This window comes from Capricornis sumatraensis, chromosome 17 (genome assembly GCF_032405125.1).
Source record: "Capricornis sumatraensis isolate serow.1 chromosome 17, serow.2, whole genome shotgun sequence".
Classification (NCBI taxonomy): Eukaryota; Metazoa; Chordata; class Mammalia; order Artiodactyla; family Bovidae; genus Capricornis; species Capricornis sumatraensis.
This window is the reverse complement of record NC_091085.1, coordinates 597,827-615,160: the sequence shown is the minus strand read 5'-3', so window position 1 is coordinate 615,160 and position 17,334 is coordinate 597,827.

Sequence of the window (17,334 nt, the reverse complement as noted above, 5' to 3'; positions counted from 1 at the left end):
ATGTCTGTCTCGCACATTCTGGGCGCTCCCGGAATTCCCCTCCGGTGTGTGGGGCTGCAGACCCCAGCCAGGGGCCCTGTGAGCCTTGGGCTCTCCGTGCTGTGCTGTCTGGGCGGTCAAGCAACCGCTGGAGGAGCCCTGCAGTTGCCCTCCCATTGCGTCTAATAGAGCCCTCACTGCTGGAGCGCTTGGCAGTGTGAAACCCACCGGCAACTAAGCCCTCCACAAGAACGCCTGGGGACTAGGTGCAAAGGCAAAGCAAGAGTGGAGCTGAGGCCAGGAAGGCGCCAGTAGTATCTCCCAGTCTCACGCAGCCTGATCCTTCCTGGACTGGAAGCCTAGCCGCGAGGCAAGTCTGGGCAAGGCTCGCCCAGGGCAGAGCAGCCTCACGCCAGCCACTCTGCCAGATCGGGCCTCTGAGCACAGCTGGTGCACTACCGTACTGGAGGGGCACTCGGCTCCGCCAAAGTATAGATTGCAGCCGCACGCAGCTGGGCTGGCTCCTCTTCTCCGGAGGAGTCTCGCTTCCCGCATGCTGTAAACTAGGCTTCCAGGTGGGGCCCCCTGCGCCTCCCACAGGTCTTGGCTCAGGAGCTGCTTCCCTGAGCTGGGGCTGTGGACAGGAGCCCAGACACGCAGGGGCAGGCCCCAACCACCTGCACACGTCTCTGCTGGGGAGAAGAGCACTAGGGAAATGACGTCTGTCAGGCACCTTCTGCGTGCTCACCCACTCGGCCTCCGCGTGTGTGGGGCTGCAGACCCCAGCCAGGGGCCCTGTGAGCCATGTACTTTCCGTGCTGTGCTGAGTCTGGGCGGTCAGGCAAACGCAAGAGGCGACTTGCAGTAGTCCTCCCTTTGCCTCTAATAGAGCCCTCACGGCTGGAGCGCTTGGCAGTGTGCAACCCACCGGCAACTAAGCCTTTCACAAGAACGCCTGGGGACTAGGTGCAAAGGCAAGGCAGGAGTGGATCTGAGGCCAGGAAAACGCCAATAGCATCTCCCACTTTCGCGCAGCCTGCTCCTTCCTGGCCTGAAAGCCTAGCCGCGAGGCAAGTCTGGGCAAGGTTCGCCTAGGGCAGCGTAGCCTCACGCCAGCAGCTCTGCCAGATCTGGCCTTGAGCATAGCTGGAGCTCTGCCGTACTGGAGGGGCACTCGGCTCCGCCAAAGCAGTGAATGCAGCCGCACACAACAGGGCTGCTTTCTCTTCTCCCGAGGAGGCTCGCTTCCCGCATGCTGTAAACTAGGCTTCCAGGCCCGGCCCCCTGCGCCTCCCACAGGTCTTGGCTCAGGAGCTGCTTCCCTCAGCTGGGGCTGTGGACGGGAGACCAGACACGCAGGGGCAAGCCCCAACCACCTGCACACGTCTCTGCTGGGGAGGAGAGAACTAGGGAAATGACGTCTGTCAGGCACCTTCTGGGCGCTCCCGGAGTTCAACTCCGGTGTGTGGGGCTGCAGACCCCAGCCAGGGGCCCTGTGAACCTTGTACTTTCCGTGCTGTGCTGAGTCTGGGCGGTCAAGCAAACCCAAGAGGCGACTTGCAGTAGCCCTCCCCTTGCCTCTAATAGAGCCCTCACGGCTGGAGCGCTTGGCAGTGTGCAACCCACCGGCAACTAAGCCTTTCACAAGAACGCCTGGGGACTAGGTGCAAAGGCAAGGCAGGAGTGGAGCTGAGGCCAGGATGGCGCCAGTAGCATCTCCTAGTCTCGCGCAGCCTGCTCCTTCCTGGACTGGAAGCCTAGCCGCGAGGCAAGTCTGGGCAAAGCTCGCACTAGGCAGAGCAGCCTCACGCTTGCAACTCTGCCAGATCGGGCCTCTGAGCAGAGCTGGAGCTCTGCCTTACTGGAGGGGCACTCGGCTCCGCCAAAGCAGTGATTGCAGCTGCACGCAGCTGGACTGGCTCCCCTTCTCCCGAGGAGACTCACTTCCCGCATGCTGTAAACTAGGCTTCCAGGCGTGGCCCCCTACACCTCCCACAGGTCTTGGCTCAGGAGCTGCTTCCCTGAGCTGGGGCTGTGGACGGGAGCCCAGACGCACAGGGGCAGGCCCCAACCACCTGCACACGTCTCTGCTGGGGAGGAGAGCACTAGGGAAATGACGTCTGTCAGGCACTTTCTGGGCGCTCACCGAGTCAGCCTCCGCGTGTGTGGGGCTGTAGACACCAGCCAGGGGCCCTGAGAGCCTTGTGCTCTCCGTGCTGTGCTGAGTCTGGGTGGTCAAGCAACCGCTGGAGGAGCCCTGTAGTTGCCCTCCCATTGCATCTAATAGAGCCTTCACTGCTGGAGCGCTTGGCAGTGTGCAACCCACTGGCAACTAAGCCCTCCACAAGAACGCCTGGAGAGTAAGTGCAAAGGTAAGGCACGAGTGGAGCTGAGGCCAGGAAGGCGCCAGTAGCATCTCCCAGTCTCACGCAGCCTGCTCCTTCTTGGACTGGAAGCCTAGCCACGAGGCAAGTCTGGGCAAGGCTCGCCCAGGGCAAAGCAGCCTCACGCCAGCAACTCTGCCAGATCGGGCCTCTGAGCGGAGCTGGAGCTCTGCCATACTGGAGGAGCTCTCGGCTCCGCCCAAGCAGTGATTGCAGCCGCACGCATCTGGGCTGCTTCCTCTTCTCGCAAGGAGGGTCGCTTCCCCCATGCTGTGTACTAGGCTTCCAGGCGGGGGCGCCGCGCGCCTCCTTCAGGTCTTGGCTGAGGAGCTGCTTCCCTGAGCTGGGGCTGTGGACGGGAGCGCAGACACGCAGGGGCAGGCTCAAACCACCTGTACATTTCTCTGCTGGGGTGGGGAGCCCTAGGGAAATGACATCTGTGAGGCACCTTCTGGGCGCTCACCGAGTCAGACTTCGCGTGTGTGGGGCTGCAGACCCCAGCGAGGGGCCCTGTGAGCCTTGTGCTCTCCATGCTGTGCTGAGTTTGGGCGGTCAAGCAACCACTGGAGGAGCCCTGCAGTTGCACTCCCATTGCCTCTAATAGAGCCCTCACTGCTGGAACGCTTGGCAGTGTGCAACCCACTGGCTACTAAGCCCTCCACAAGAACGCCTGGGGACTAGGTGCAAAGGCAAGGCAGGAGTGGAGCTGAGGCCAGGAAGGCGCAGGTAGCATCTCCCAGTTTCGCGCAGCCTGCTCCTTCCTGGACTGGAAGCCTAGCCGAGAGGCAAGTCTGGGAAATGCTCGCCCAGGGCAGAGCAGCCTCATGCCAGCAACTCTGCCAGATCAGGCCTCTGAGCAGAGCTGGAGCTCTGCCGTTTTGGAGGCGCACTCGGCTCCGCCAAAGCAGTGATTGCAGCCGCACGCAGCTGGATTGCCTCACATTCTCCCAAGGAGGCTCGATTCCCGCATGCTGTAAACTAGGCTTCCAGCAGGGCCCCCTGCGCCTCCCACAGGTCTTGGCTCAGGAGCTGCTTCCCTGAGCTGGGGCTGTGGACGGGAGCCCAGACACGCAGGGGCAGGCCCCAACCACCTGCACACGTCTCTGCCTGGGAGGAGAGCACTAGGGAAATGACGGCACTCAAGCACCTTCTGGGCGCTCACCGAGTCAGCCTCTGCGTGTGTCGGGCTGCAGACCCCAGCCAGGGGCCCTGTGAGCCTTGTGCTCTCCGTGCTCTGCTGAGTCTGGGCGGTCAAACAAACGCAAGAGGCGACTTGCAGTAGCCCTCCCTTTGCCTCTAATAGAGCTCTCACGGCTGGAGCGCTTGGCAGTGTGCAACACACCGGCAACTAAGCCTTTCACAAGAACGCCTGGGGACTAGGTGCAAAGGCCAGGCAGGAGTGGAGCTGAGGCCAGGAAGGCGCCAGTAGCATTTCCCACTCTCGCGCAGCCTGCTCCTTCCTGGACTGGAAGCCTAGCCGCGAGGCAGGTCTGGGCAAAGCTCGCCCTGGGCAGAGCAGCCTCACGCCAGCAACTCTGCCAGATCGGGCCTCTGAGCAGAGCTGGAGCTGTGCCGTACTGGAGGGGCACTCGGCTCCGCCAAAGCAGTGATTGCAGCCGCACGCAGCTGGGCTGGCTCCTCTTCTCCCGAGGACGCTCGCTTACCGCATGCTGTAAACTGGGCTTCCAGGCGGGGCCCCTGCGTCTCCCACAGGTCTTGGCTGAGGAGCTGCTTCCCTGAGGTGGGGCTATGGACGGGAGCCCAGACACGCAGGGCCAGGCCCCAACCACCTGCACATGTCTCTGCTGGGGAGGAGAGCACTAGGGAAATGACGTCTGTCAGTCTCCTTCTGGGTGCTCACCGAGTCAGCCTCCGCATGTGTTGGACTGCAGACCCCAGCCAGGGGCCCTGTGAGCTTTCTGCTCTCCGTGCTGTGCTGAGTCTGGGCGGTCAAGCAACCGCTGGAGGAGCCCTGCAGTTGCCCTCCCATTGCCTTTATTAGAGCCCTCACTGCTGGAGCGCTTGGCAGTGTGCAACCCACTGGCAACTAACCCCTCCACAAGAACGCCTGGGGACTAGGTGCAGAGGCAAGGCAGGAGTGGAGCTGAGGCCAGGAAGGCGCCAGTAGCATCTCCCAGTCTCGCGCAGCCCGCTCCTTTCTGGACTGGAAGCCTAACGCGAGGCAAGTCTGGGCAAGGCTCGCCCAGGGCACAGCAGCCTCACGCCAGCAACTCTGAGAGATTGGGCCTTTGAGCAGAGCTGGAGCTCTGCCATACTGGAGGGGCACTCGGCTCCGCCAACGTACTGATTGCAGCCGCACGCACCTGGGCTACCTTCTCTTGTACTGAGGAGACTCGCTTCCGGCATACTGTAAACTAGGCTTCCCGGCGGGGGCGCCCCGTGCCTCCTACAGGTCTTAGCTGAGGAGCCGCTTCCCTGAGCTGGGGCTGTGGAAGTGAGTCCAGACACTCAAGGGCAGGCCCCAACCACCTGCACACGTCTCTGCTGGGGAGGAGAGCACTAGGGAAATGACGTGTGTCCGGCACCTTCTGGGTGCTCACCGAGTCAGCCTCCGCGTGTGTTGGGCTGCAGACCCCAGCCAGGGGCCCTGTGAGCCTTGTGCTCTCCGTGCTGTGCTGAGTCTGGGCGGTCAAGCAACCGCTGGAGGAGCCCTGCAGTTGCCCTCCCATTGCCTCTAATAGAGCCCTCACTGCTGGAGCGCTGGGCAGTGTGCAACACACCGGCAACTAAGCCATCCAAAAGAACGCCTGGGGACTAGCTGCAAAGGCAAGGCAGGAGGGGAGCAGAGGCCAGGAAGGCGCCAGTAGCATCTCCCAGTCTCGCGCAGCCTGCTCCTTCATGGTCTGGAAGCCTAGCCGTGAGGCAAATCTGGGCAAGTCTCCCAGGGCAGAGCAGCCTCACGCCAGCACTCTGCCAGATCGGGCCTCTGAGCAGAGCTGGAACTCTGACGTAGTGGAAGCGCACTCGGCTCCGACCAAGCAGTGATTGCAGCCTCACGGAACTGGCATGCCTCCACCTTTCCCAAGGAGGCTCGCTTCCCGCATGCTGTGAACTAGGCTTCCAGGCGGGGGCGCCCCGCGCCTCCTACAGGTCTTGGCTAAGGAGCTGCTTCCCTGAGCTGGGGCTGTGGTCGGGAGCCCAGACACGCAGGAGCAGGCCCAAACCACCTGCACATGTCTCTGCTGGGGAGGAGAGCACTAGGGAAATGACGTCTGTCAGGCACCTTCTGGGCGCTCACCGAGTCAGCCTCCGCGTGTGTGGGGCTGCAGACCCCAGCCAGGGGCCCTGTGAGCCTTGTGCTCTCCGTGCTGTACTGAGTCTGGTAGGTCAAGCAACCGCTGGAGGAGCCCTGCAGTTGCCCTCCCATTACCTCTAATAGAGCCCTCACTGCTGGAGCGCTTGGCAGTGTGCAACCCACCGGCAACTAAGCCCTCCACAGGAACGCCTGGGGAATAGGTGCAAAGGCAAGGCAGGAGTGGAGCTGAGGCCAAGAAGGCGCCAGTAGCATCTCCCAGTCTCGCGCAGCCTGCTCCTTCCTGGACTGGAAGCCTACCGCGAGGCAAGTCTGGGCAAGGCTCGCCCTGGGCAGAGCAGCCTCAGGCCAGCAACTCTGCCAGATCGGGTCTCTGAGCAGAGCTGGAGCTCGGCCGTCCTGGAGGCGCACTCGGCTCCGCCAAAGCAGTGAATGCAGCCTCACACAGCAGGGCTGCCTCCTCTTCTCCCGAGGAGGCTCGTTTCCCGCATGCTGTAAACTAGGCTTCCAGGCGGCGCTCCCTGCGCCTCCCACAGGTCTTGGCTCAGGAGCTGCTTCCCTGAGCTGGGGCTGTGGACGGGAGCCCAGACACGCAGGGGCAGGCCCCAACCCACCTGCACACGTCTCTGCTGGGGAGGCGAGCACTAGGGAAATGACGTCTGTCAGGCACCTTCTGGGCGCTCACGGAGTCAGCCTCCGCGTGAGTGGGGCTACAGACCCCAGCCAGGGGCCCTGTGAGCCTTGTGCTCTCCGTGCTGTGCTGAGTCTGGGCGGTCAAGCAACCGCTGGAGGAGCCCTGCAGTTGCCCTTCCATTGCCTCTAATAGAGCCCTCACTGCTGGAGCGCTTGGCAGTGTGCAACCCACCGGCAACTAAGCCCTCCACAAGAAAGCCTGGGGACTAGGTGCAAAGGCAAGGCAGGAGTGGAGCTGAGGCCAGGAAGGCGCCAGTAGCATCTCCCAGTCTCACGCAGCCCGCTCCGTTCTGGACTGGAAGCCTAGCCGCGAGGCAAGTCTGGGCAAGGCTCGCCGAGAGCAGAGCAGACTCACGCCAGCACTCTGCCAGATCGGGCCTCTAAGCAGAGCCGGAACTCTGACGTAGTGGAAGCACACTCGGCTCCACCCAAGCAGTGATTGCAGCCTCACGGGTCTGGGATGCCTCCACCTCTCCCAAGGAGGCTCGCTTCCCGCATGCTGTGCACTAGGCTTCCAGGCGGGGGCGCCCCGCGTCTCCTACAGGTCTTGCCTGAGGAGCTGCTTCCCTGAGCTGGGGCTGTGGTCGGGAGCCCAGACACGCAGGGGCAGGCCCAAACCACCTGCACATGTCTCTGCTGGGGAGGAGAGCACTAGAGAAATGACGTCTGTCAGGCAACTTCTGGGCGCTCACCGAGTCAGCCTCCGCGTGTGTGGGGCTGCAGACCCCAGCCAGGGGCCTGTGAGCCTTGTGCTCTCCGTGCTGTACTGAGTCTGGTCGGTCAAGCAACCGCTGGAGGAGCCCTGCAGTTGCCCTCCAAATACCTCTAATAGAGCCCTCACTGCGGGAGCGCTTGGCAGTGTGCAACCCACCGGCAACTAAGCCCTCCACAGGAACGCCTGGGGACTAGGTGCAAAGGCAAGGCAGGAGTGGAGCTGAGGCCAGGAAGGCGCCAGCAGCATCTCCCAGTCTCGCGCAGCCCGCTCCTTCCTGGACTGGAAGCCTATGTGCGAGGCTAGTCTGGACAAGGCTCGCCCAGGACAGAGCAGCCTATCGCAAGGAACTCTGCCAGATCCGGACTCTGAGCAAAGCTGGAGCTCAGCCGTACTGGAGGCCCACTCGGCTCCGCCAAAGCAGTGAATGCAGCCGCACACAGCAGGGCTGCCTTCTCTTCTCCCGAGGAGGCTGGCTTCCCGCATGCTGTAAACTAGGCTTCCAGGAGGGGCCCCCTGCGCCTCCCACAGGTCTTGGCTCAGGAGCTGCTTCCCTGAGCTGGGGCTGTGGACTTGAGCCCAGACACGCAGGGGCAGGCCCCAACCACCTACAAACGTCTCTGCTGGGGAGGAGAGCACTAGGGAAATGACATATGTCAGGCACCTTCTGGGCGCTAACTGAGTTAATATCCACGTGTGTGGGGCTGCAGACCCCAGCCAGGGGCCCTGTGAGCGTTGTGCTCTCCGTGCTGTGCTGAGTCTGGGCGGTCAAGCAACCGCTGGAGGAGCCCTGCAGTTGCCCTCCCATTGCCTCTAATAGAGCCCTCACTGCTGGAGCGCTTGGCAGTGTGCAACCCACCGGCAACTAAGCCCTCCACAAGAACGCCTGGGGACTAGGTGCAAAGGCAAGGCAGAAGTGGAGCTGAGGCCAGGATGGCGCCAGTAGAATCTCCCAGTCTCGCGAAGCCTGCTCCTTCCTGGACTGGAAGCCTAGCCGTGAGGCAAGTCTGGGCAAGGCTCGCCCAGGGCAGCGCAGCCTCACGCCAGCAGCTCTGCCAGATCGGGCATCTGAGCAGAGCTGGAGCTCTGCCGTACTGGAGGCGCACTCGGCTCCGCCAAAGCAGTGAATGCAGCCACACGCAGCAGGGCTACCTTCTCTTCTCCCGAGAAGGCTCGCTTCCCGCATGCTGTAAACTAGGCTTCCAGGCAGGGCCCCCTGCGCCTCCCACAGGTCTTGGCTCAGGAGCTGCTTCCCTGAGCTGGGGCTGTGGACGGGAGCCCAGACACGCAGGGGCAGGCCCCAAGCACCTGCACACGTCTCTGCTGGGGAGGAGAGCACTAGCGAAATGACGTCTCTCAGGCACCTTCTGGGCGCTCACCGAGTCAGTTTCCGCGTGTGTGGGGCTGCAGACCCCAGCCAGGGGCCCTGTGAGCCTTGTGCTCTCCGTGCTGTGCTGAGTCTGGCCGGTCAAGCAAACGCAAGAGGCGACTTGCAGTAGCACTCCCTTTGCCTCTAAAAGAGCCCTCACTGCTGGAGCGCTTGGAAGTGTGCAACACACCGACTACTAAGCCCTCCACAAGAACGCATGGGGACTAGGTGCAAAGGCAAGGCCGGAGTGGAGCTGAGGCCCGGAAGGCGCCAGTCGCATCTCCCAGTCTCGCGCAGCATGCTCCTTCCTGGACTGGAAGCCTATGTGCGAGGCAAGTCTGAGCAAGGCTCGCCCAGGGCAGAGCAGCCTCACGCCAGCAGCTCTGCCAGATCGGGCCTCTGAGCAGAGCTGGAGCTCTGCCGTACTGGAGGCGCACTTGGCTCGGCCAAAGCAGTGAATGCAGCCCCACACAGCAGGGCTGCCTTCTCTTCTCCCAAGGAGGCTCGCTTCCCGCATGCTGTAAACTAGGCTTCCAGGCGGGGCCCCCTGCGCCTCCCACAGGTCTTCGCTCAGGAGCTGCTTCCCTGAGCTGGGGCTGTGGACGGGAGCCCAGACACGCAGGGCAGGCCCTAAGCACCGGCACACGTCTCTGCTTGGGAGGAGAGCACTAGGGAAATGACATCTGTCAGGCACCTTCTGGGCGCTCACCGAGTCAGCTTCCACGTGTTTGGGGTTGCAGACCCCAGCCAGGGGCCCTGTGAGCCTTGGGCTCTCCATGCTGTGCTGAGTCTGGTAGGTGAAGCAACCGCTGGAGGAGCCCTGCAGTTGCCCTCCCATTGCCTCTAATAGAGCCCTCACTGCTGGAGTGCTTGGCAGTGTGCAACCCACCGGCAACTAAGCCCTCCACAAGAACCTGGGGACTAGGTGCAAAGGCAAGGCAGGAGTGGAGCTTGGCCAGGAAATCGGCAGTAGCATCTCCCAGTCTCGGGCACCCTGCTCCTTTCTGGACTGGAAGCCTAGCCGCGAGGCAAGTCTGGGCAAGGCTCGCCCAGGGCAGAGCAGCCTCACGCCAACAACTCTGCCAGATCGGGCCTCTGAGCAGTGCTGGAGCTCTGCCGTACTGGAAGCGCACTCGGATCCGCCCAAGCAGTGAATGCAGCCGCACGCAGCCGGGCTGCCTTCTCTTCTCCCGAGGAAGCTCGCTTCCCGCATGCTGTAAACTAGGCTTCCAGGCGAGGCCCCCCGCGCCTCCCACAGGTCTTGACTCAGGAGCTGCTTCCCTGAGCTGAAGCTGTGGACGGGAGCCCAGACACGCAGGGGCAGGCCCCAACCACCTGCACACGTCTCTGCTGGGAAGGAGAGTACTAGGGAAATGACGTCTCTCAGGCACCTTCTGGGCTCTCCCGAAGTTCACCTCCGGAGTGTGGGGCTGCAGACCCCAGCCAGGGGCCCTGTGAGCCTTTTGCTCTCCGTGCTGTGCTGAGTCTGGGCGGTCAAGCAACCGCTGGAGGAGCCCTGCAGTTGCCCTCCCATTGCCTCTATTAGAGCCCTCACTGCTGTAGCGCTTGGCAGTGTGCAAACCACCGGCAACTAAGCCCTCCACAAGAACGCCTGGGGACTAGGTGCAAAGGCAAGGCAGGAGTGGAGCTGAGGCCAGGAAGGCGCCAGTAGCATCTCCAAGTCTCGCGCAGCCTGCTCCTTCGTGGACTGGAATCTAGCCGCGAGGCCAGTCTGGGCAAGGTTCGCCCAGGGCAGAGTAGCCTCACGCCAGCAGCTCAGCCAGATCTGGCCTTGAGCAGAGCTGGAGCTCTGCCTTACTGGAGGGGCACTCGGCTCTGCCAAAGTAGTGATTGCAGCCGCACGCAGCTGGGCTGCCTTCTCTTGTACTGAGGAGGCTCGCTTCCGGCATGCTGTAAACTAGGCTTCCAGGCGGTGGCGCCCCACGCGTCCTACAGGTCTTAGCTGAGGAGCTGCTTCCCTGAGCTGGGGCTGTGGAAGGGAGTCCAGACACTCAAGGGCAGGCCCAAACCACCTGCACACGTCTCTGCTTGGGAGGAGAGCACTAGGGAAATGACGTCTGTCAGGCACCTTCTTTGCGCTCCCGGAGTTCCCCTCCGGTGTGTGGGGCTGCAGACTCCAGGCAGGGGCCCTGTGAGCCTTGTGCTTTCCGTGCTGTGCAGATTCTGGGCGGTCAAGCAAACGCAAGAGGCGACTTGCAGTAGCCCTCCCTTTGCCTCTAATAGAGCCCTCACGGCTGGAGCGCTTGGCAGTGTGCAACCCACCGGCAACTAAGCCTTTAAAAAGAACGCCTGGAGACTAGGTGCAAAGGCAATGCAGGAGTGAAGCTGAGGCCAGGAAGGCGCCAGTAGCATCTCCCAGTCTCACGCAGCCCGCTCCTATCTGGACTGGAAGCCTAACGTGCGGCAGGTCTGGGCAAGGCTCGCCCAGGGCAGAGGAGCCTCACTCCAGCAACTCTGCCAGAGCGGGCCTCTGAGCAGAGCTGGAGCTGTGCCGTAATGGAGGGGCACTCGGATCCGCCAAAGCAGTGATTGCAGTCGCACGCAGCTGGGCTGCCTCACCTTCTCCCAAGGAGGCTCGCTTCCAGCATGTTGTAAACTAGGCTTCCAGGCGGGGCCCCCTGCGTCTCCCACAGGTCTTGGCTGAGGAGTTGCTTCCCTGAGCTGGGGCTGTGGACTGGAGCCCAGAAACGCAGGGGCAGGCCCTAACCACCTGCACACGTCTCTGCTGGGGAGGAGAGCTCCAGGGAAATGACGTCTGTCAGGCACCTTCTGGGCGCTCACCGAGTCAGCCTCCGCGTGTGTGGGGCTGCAGACCCCAGCCAGGGTTCCTGTGAGCCTTGTGCTCTCCGTGCTGTGCTGAGTCTGGGCGGTCAAGCAATCGCTTGAGGAGCCCTGCAGTTGCCCTCCCTTTGCCTCTGATAGAGCCCTCACTGCTGGAGCGCTTGGCAGTGTGCAACCCACCGGCAACTAAGCCCTCCACAAGAACGCCTGGGGACTAGGTGCAAAGGCAGGGCAGGAGTGGAGCTGAGGCCAGGAAGGCGCCAGTAGCATCTCCCAGTCTCGCGCAGCCCGCTCCTTTCTGGACTGGAAGCCTAACCCGAGGCAAGTCTGGGCAAGGCTCGCCCAGGGCACAGGAGGCTCACGCCAGCAACTATGAGAGATCGGGCCTTTGAGCAGAGCTGGAGCTCTGCCGTACTGGAGGGGCACTCGGCTCCGCCAAAGTACTGATTGCAGCCGCACGCAGCTGGGATGCCTTCTCCTGTACTGAGGAGGCTCGCTTCCGGCATGCTGTAAACTAGGCTTCCCGGCGGGGGCACCCCGCGCCTCCTACAGGTCTTAGCTCAGGAGCTGCTTCCCTGAGCTGGGGCTGTGGAAGGGAGTCCAGACACTCAAGGGCAGGCCCCAACCACCTGCACACGTCTCTGCAGGGGAGGAGAGCACTAGGAAAATGATGTCTGTCTCGCACATTCTGGGCGCTCCCGGAATTCCCCTCCGGTGTGTGGGGCTGCAGACCCCAGCCAGGGGCCCTGTGAGCCTTGGGCTCTCCGTCCTGTGCTGTCTGGGCGGTCAAGCAACCGCTGGAGGAGCCCTGCAGTTGCCCTCCCATTGCCTCTAATAGTGCCCTCACTGCTGGAGCGCTTGGCAGTGTGCAACCCACCGGCAACTAAGCCCTCCACAAGAACGCCTGGGGACTAGGTGCAAAGGAAAGGAAGGAGTGGAGCTGAGGCCAGGAACGTGCCAGTAGCATCTCTCAGTCTCACGCAGCCTGCTCCTTCCTGGACTGGAAGCCTAGCCGCGAGGCAAGTCTGGGCAAGGCTCGCCCAGGGCAGAGCAGCCTCACGCCAGCAACTCTGCCAGATCGGGCCTCTGAGCAGAGCTGGAGCACTGCCGTACTGGAGGGGCACTCGGCTCCGCCAAAGTATTGATTGCAGCCACAGGCAGCTGGGCTGGCTCCCCTTCTCCCGAGGAGTCTCGCTTCCCACATGCTGTAAACTAGGCTTCCAGGCGGGGCCCCCAGCGCCTCCCACAGGTCTTGGCTCAGGAGCTGTTTCCCTGAGCTGTGGCTGTGGACAGGAGCCGAGACACGCAGGGGCAGGCCCCTACCACCTGCACATGTCTATGCCGGGGAGGAGAGCACTAGCGAAATGACGTCTGTCAGGCCCCATCTGGGCGCTCCCGGAGTTCACCTCCGGTGTGTGGGGCTGTAGACCCCAGCCAGGTCCCTGTGAGCCTTGTGCTCTCCGTGCTGTGCTGAGTCTGGGCGGTCAAGCAACCGCTGGAGGAGCCCTGCAGTTGCCCTCCCATTGCCTCTAATAGAGCCCTCACTGCTGGAGCGCTTGGCAGTGTGCAACCCACCGACAACTAAGCCCTCCACAAGAACGCCTGGGGACTAGCTGCAAAGGCAAGGCAGGAGTGGAGCTGAGGCCAGGAAGGCGCCAGTAGCATCTCCCAGTCTCGCGCAGCCCGCTCCATTCTGGACAGGAAGCCTACGCGAGGCAAGTCTGGGCAAGGCTCGCCTAGGGCACAGGAGGCTCACGCCAGCAACTATGAGAGATCGGGCCTTTGAGCAGAGCTGGAGCTCTGCCGTACTGGAGGGGCACTCGGCTCCGCCAAAGTACTGATTGCTTTCCCACGCAGCTGGGCTGCCTTCTCTTCTACTGAGGATGCTCGCTTCTGGCATGCTGTAAACTAGGCTTCCCGGCGGGGGCGCCCCGCGCCTCCTACAGGTCTTAGCTGAAGAGCTGCTTCCCTGAGCTGGGGCTGTGGAACGGAGTCCAGACACTCAAGGGCATGCCCCAACCACCTGAACACGTCTCTGCTGGGGAGGAGACACTAGGAAATGACGTCTATCAGGCACCTTCTGCGCGCTCACCGACTCGGCCTCCGCGTGTGTGGGGCTGCAGACCCCAGCCAGGGGCCTTGTGAGCCTTGGGCTCTCCGTGCTGTGCTGAGTCTGGGCGGTCAAGCAGCCGCTGGAGGAGCCCTGCAGTTGCCCTCCCATTGCCTCTAATAGAGCCCTCACTGCTGGAGCGCTTGGCAGTGTGCAACCCACCGGCAACTAAGCCCTCCACAGGAACGCCTGGGAACTAGGTGCAAAGGCAAGGCAGGAGTGGAGCTGAGGCCAGGAAGGCGCCAGTAGCATCTCCCAGTCTTGGGCAGCCCGCTCCTTCCTGCACTGGAAGCCTATGTGCGAGGCAAGTCTGGGCAAGGCTCGCCCAGGACAGAGCAGCCTAACGCAAGCAACTCTGCCAGATCCGGACTCTGAGCAGAGCTGGAGCTCTGCCGTACTGGAGGTGCACTCGGCTCCGCCAAAGCAGTGAATGCAGCCGCACACAGCAGGGCTGCCTTCTCTTTTCCCGAGGAGGCTGGCTTCCCGCATGCTGTAAACTAGGCTTCCAGGAGGGGCCCCCTGCGCCTCCCACAGGTCTTGGCTCAGGAGCTGCTTCTCTGAGCAGGGGCTGTGGACTGGAGCCCAGACACGCAGGGGCAGGCCCCAACCACCTACACACGTCTCTGCTGGGGAGGAGAGCACTAGGGAAATGACGTCTGTCAGGCACCTTCTGGGCGCTAACTGAGTTAGCCTCCGCGTGTGTGGGGCTGCAGACCCAAGCCAGGGGCCCTGTGAGCCTTGTGCTCTCCGTGCTGTGCTGAGTCCGGGCGGTCAAGCAACCTCTGGAGGATCCCTGCAGTTGCCCTCCCATTGCCTCTAATAGAGCCCTCACTGCTGGAGCGCTTGGCAGTGTGCAACCCACCGGCAACTAAGCCCTCCACAAGAACGCCTTGGGACTAGGTGCAAAGGCAAGGCAGGAGTGGACCTGAGGCCAGGAAGGCGCCAGTAACAACTCCCAGTCTCGCGCAGCCTGCTCCTTCCTGGACTGGAAGCCTATATGCGAGGCAAGTCTGGGCAAGGCTCCCCCAGGGCAGAGCAGCCTCACGCCAGCAACTCTGCCAGATCGGGGCTCTGAGCAGTGCTGGATCTCTGCCGTACTGGAAACGCACTCGGCTCCGCCCAAGCAGTGAATGCAGCCGCACCCAGCCGGCTTGCCTTCTCTTCTCCTGAGGAGGCTCGCTTCCCGCATTCTGTAAACTAGGCTTCCAGGTGGGGCCCCCTGCGCCTCCCACAGGTCTTGGCTCAGGAACTCCTTCCCTGAGCTGGGGCTGTGGACGGGAGCCCAGACACGCAGGGGCAGGCCCAAACCACCTGCACACGTCTCTGCTGGGGAGGAGAGCACTAGGGAAATGACGTCTTTCAGGCACCTTCTGGGCGCTCCCGGAGTTCGCCTCCGGTGTGTGGGGCTGCAGACCCCAGCCAGGGGCCCTGTGAGCCTTGTGCTTTCCGTGCTGTGCTGCGTCTGGGCGGTCAAGCAAACGCAAGAGGCGACTTGCAGTAGCCCTCCCTTTGCCTCTGATAGAGCCCTCACTGCTGGAGCGCTTGGCAGTGTGCAACCCACCGGCAACTAAGCCCTCCACAAGAACGCCTGGGGACTAGGTGCAAAGGCAGGGCAGGAGTGGAGCTGAGGCCAGGAAGGCGCCAGTAGCATCTCCCAGTCTCGCGCAGCCCGCTCCTTTCTGGACTGGAAGCCTAACGCGAGGCAAGTCTGGGCAAGGCTCGCCCAGGGCACAGGAGGCTCACGACAGCAACTATGAGAGATCGGGCCTTTGAGCAGAGCTGGAGCTCTGCCGTACTGGAGGGGCACTCGGCTCCGCCAAAGTACTCTTTGCATTCGCTCGCAGCTGGGCTGCCTTCTCTTGTACTGAGGAGGCTCGCTTCCGGCATGCTGTAAACTAGGCTTCCCGGCGGGGGCACCACGCGCCTCCTAAAGGTCTTAGCTGAGGAGCTGCTTCCCTGAGCTGGGGCTGTGGAAGGGAGTCCAGACACTCAAGGGCAGGCCCCAACCACCTGCACACGTCTCTGCTGGGGAGGAGAGCACTAGGGAAATGACGTATGTCTGGGACCTTCTGGGCGCTCCCGGAGTTCCCCTCCGGTGTGTGGGGCTGCAGACCCCAGCCAGGGGCCCTGTGAGCCATGTACTTTCCGTGCTGTGCTGAGTCTGGGCGGTCAGGCAAACGCAAGAGGCGACTTGCAGTAGTCCTCCCTTTGCCTCTAATAGAGCCCTCACTGCTGGAGCGCTTGGCAGTGTGCAACCCACCGGCAACTAAGCCTTTCACAAGAACGCCTGGGGACTAGGTGCAAAGGCAAGGCAGGAGTGGATCTGAGGCCAGGAAGACGCCAATAGCATCTCCCACTCTCTCGCAGCCTGCTCCTTCCTGGCCTGAAAGCCTAGCCGCGAGGCAAGTCTGGGCAAGGTTCGCCCAGGGCAGAGTAGCCTCACGCCAGCAGCTCTGCCAGATCTGGCCTTGAGCATAGCTGGAGCTCTGCCGTACTGGAGGGGCACTCGGCTCCGCCAAAGCAGTGAATGCAGCCGCACACAACAGGGCTGCTTTCTCTTCTCCCGAGGAGGCTCGCTTCCCGCATGCTGTAAACTAGGCTTCCAGGCCGGGCCCCCTGCGCCTCCCACAGGTCTTGGCTCAGGAGCTGCTTCCCTCAGCTGGGGCTGTGGACGGGAGACCAGACACGCAGGGGCAAGCCCCAACCACCTACACACGTCTCTGCTGGGGAGGAGAGAACTAGAGAAATGACGTCTGTCAGGCACCTTCTGGGCACTCCCGGAGTTCAACTCCGGTGTGTGGGGCTGCAGACCCCAGCCAGGGGCCCTGTGAACCTTGTACTTTCCGTGCTGTGCTGAGTCTGGGCGGTCAAGCAAACCCAAGAGGCGACTTGCAGTAGCCCTCCCTTTGCCTCTAATAGAGCCCTCACGGCTGGAGCGCTTGGCAGTGTGCAACCCACCGGCAACTAAGCCTTTCACAACAACGCCTGGGGACTAGGTGCAAAGGCAAGGCAGGAGTGGAGCTGAGGCCAGGATGGCGCCAGTAGCATCTCCTAGTCTCGCGCAGCCTGCTCCTTCCTGGACTGGAAGCCTAGCCGCGAGGCAAGTCTGGGCAAAGCTCGCACTAGGCAGAGCAGCCTCACGCTAGCAACTCTGCCAGATCGGGCCTCTGAGCAGAGCTGGAGCTCTGCCGTACTGGAGGGGCACTCGGCTCCGCCAAAGCAGTGAATGCAGCCCCACACAGCAGGGCTGCCTTCTCTTCTCCCGAGGAGGCTCGCTTCCCGCATGCTGTAAACTAGTCTTCCAGGCGGGGCCCCCTGCGCCTCCCACATGTCTTGGCTCAGGAGCTGCTTCCCTGAGCTGGGGCTGTGGACGTGAGTCTAGACCCGCAGGGGCAGGCCCAAACAACCTGCACACGTCTCTGCTGGGGAGGAGAGCAATAGGGAAATGACGTCTGTCAGGCACCTTCTGGGCGCTCACCGAGTCAGCCTCCGCGTGTGTGGGGCTGCAGACCCCAGCCAAGGGCCCTGTGAGCCTTGTGCTCTCCGTGCTGTGCTGAGTCTGGGCGGTCAAGCAACCGCTGGAGGAGCCCTGCAGTTGCCCTCCCATTGCCTCTAATAGAGCCCTCACTGCTGGAGAGCTTGGCAGTGTGCAACCCACTGGCAACTACGCCTTTCACAAGAACGCCTGGGGACTAGGTGCAAAGGCAAGGCAGGAGTGGAACTGAGGCCAAGAAGGCGCCAGTAGCATCTCCCAGTCTCACGCAGCCCGCTCCTATCTGGACTGGAAGCCTAACGTGTGGCAAGTCTGGGCAAGGCTCGCCCAGGGCAGAGCAGCCTCACGCCAGCAACTCTGCCAGATCGGGTCTCTGAGCAGAGCTGAAGCTGTGCCGTAATGGAGGGGCACTCGGATCCGCCAAAGCAGTGATTGCAGCCGCACGCAGCTGGATTGCCTCACATTCTTCCAAGGAGGCTCGCTTCCCGCATGCTGTAAACTAGGCTTCCAGCAGGGCC